Source organism: Calonectris borealis, chromosome 3 (assembly GCF_964195595.1).
Source record: "Calonectris borealis chromosome 3, bCalBor7.hap1.2, whole genome shotgun sequence".
Lineage (NCBI taxonomy): Eukaryota > Metazoa > Chordata > Aves > Procellariiformes > Procellariidae > Calonectris > Calonectris borealis.
Window position 1 is genome coordinate 108,554,767 of NC_134314.1, and position 2,378 is coordinate 108,557,144.

A 2,378-nucleotide genomic window follows, 5' to 3' on the forward strand; every position below is an offset into this window, starting at 1 on the left:
ACATTTAAAAGCTTCTGCAGTTTGAAATACCGGAGGAAGAAGGTCCTTAGTCAGGCTGACTACACCTAGCAATACACGGCTCCAACGGGGAATACAAGCACAGTAAGAGTCCTGGGAAGCACGGACAAGCTCCTGCGTACACAGCTCGGGTCTCAGGGAATGTCGAGACAGGCTGGTCACATTATTTGGTTGCATAGAGTGAACAAGGCATTGCATATATATCCGTTTAAATGTCAGAGTATGTTTCCACTGATGAATATACGATCAGTTGTGTTTCTCACCCTTGGGATCTCTGTGAAATATTTCTCCTGAACACCTGCGAAAAGATTTCTCACGGCTGTTGCGTGGACTGACTGAAATTCTCTTGGCATCTCCATCTTCCACAAGAAGTATTTTACAAGGGAGGTATTACTGGCTCAAAATTCCCCATCTTCAATTGCAAGTCATCTCCATTTACATTTCACACAGGTCCCCAGGATGAGCTTATGATCCCATAGCGGTTCTTTAAGGCATTACTGCTGCATGTTCAGCTCTCCTTTCTTCGGCCAAGGCAGAGGAGGGAACTGAAGAATACGTGGATGCACTGAACCATTACCCTCTTACAACGCTTTATGCAGAGGGCAAGCAGAGAAGCAAATGGTGGCACTGAAAAAACGTGATCTTCCAAGAGCAAGGCATGCTATTCATTAATGTGAACATGCGGAGCCGACGCTGTGAAGTAACAAGCAACTAGTAAATAACCTGCTCCACCAAGTGTATGCAATTTGATATGCACCACTGTACAAGACATGAAAATATTTTGCTGCAGTCCGCCTGTGACTGCAAAGGGATCTTGCCATTTCCTACCCCTATTCAGATGGCTGAACAAACTACCTCAAGGTACAAAAGGAAAATTACTTGAAACGTTTGGCTACAATGGCACTGGATGGTCTTCTGAGGAGAAAGATGGATGGTATGTTGACACGATGTCAATATGACAACCACACAGAAAAAAAGAAGCTGGAGTACCAATCCAGTTCGGTGACTTCAGTCTTTTCTTCAAAAGGTTTCCCCACTCCCCACACCGATGGGGCAGGAAATACTTTTCTCATGGTACTCCATAACATTGTTACTGCTTACATGTTCATATCCAAAAAGGTAGAATCGATGTTTCAAAAAAACTTCTCAAAAAAAAAAAAATCCAGTGCTTAGCTTTTCTGAAATATTAAAAACGTAAAAGCACTATCAAAGCATTTTCTTCTAGTTTTAGGGAACTCCCCCACCAGAGAGGAGTGTTGAAGTTTTTGGTTATATACAGACAGTGCAAGATGTTCTCCATCCACACGTTTTACACCCACTCCCTGACACAGTGTTCGCTCCACAAGAGGCAAAAACTATGCTTCTGATAAGGTTTTAATGAGCTATTGTAAATGTAATTTAAGCAAACATTTTTATTACCTGTGGTAAGTAACTTTCTGTAGGCAAAATTATCCTTACTGTTCCTTTAGTTGTGTATCGTATTTCCATTAGAGTCTTGTTCACATTAGGTCAAATTAGCACAAAATTTATTTCCTGCACAGTACCCCTTAAGCTGTATCCCATGATTACATGAAATTGTTCTTTGGTTTTGACTTCTAACAGAGCTGTGGGGAAATACAGAATATAATACAGGCAAAACAAGCGTTAATTCTGTCTTTTTACAGTTAATTTTATTTTTGGAGGAGCAAAAAGAGGTAATGCATTAGCCTTGCCCATTTCACTGGGCTCCCTAGGGACCCAGGGGACCGTCACCTCCAGGCTTACCAGTTCACTGTGTAACAGCAGTCCACCTACCTCGCCAGCAAGGACAAAGTCAGAGGCACAAAAGCAGGTGCCCTGCTGTGCCAGCTCCATGACTGACAGTTCTCAGACACGTTTAATGATGAATATGTAATTTCTCTGAAGCCATCATTTTTTCCAGTAAAGATAACCACTTTTTCCTAACTTAGTAACAACTGAAGTTACTATCCAGAGGTTTTCGAGCCCCTTTTCCTTCCCCTGCCATGCCACCTCCTTCTTAGCGCTTTGATTTTCTTCAGTCCAGGCAGATGAGCAAAGTAGCTGACATCGACAGAGCTGTTTCAAAGAACAAACGTGCTCTCCGGCTGATGGGGGATATGTAAACTTTTGCAGAAAGAGAAGCAGAAGAAAAGGGAGAAATAGAGATCTCCTTTTAAACAGAGAGACCTCTTTTCCTTAAAATTCCCAGACAGGCTAAGAGAAGCACCATACATGAGCTTGTAACACTCAACCCACAAACCACAGATACAAAAGGAACTTCAGCAAACTTGCATCTTAATAAATCAATGTCATTTTTTTTTTCAGACACCACCATGAATTGGAAAAAAAAAATGCACTAC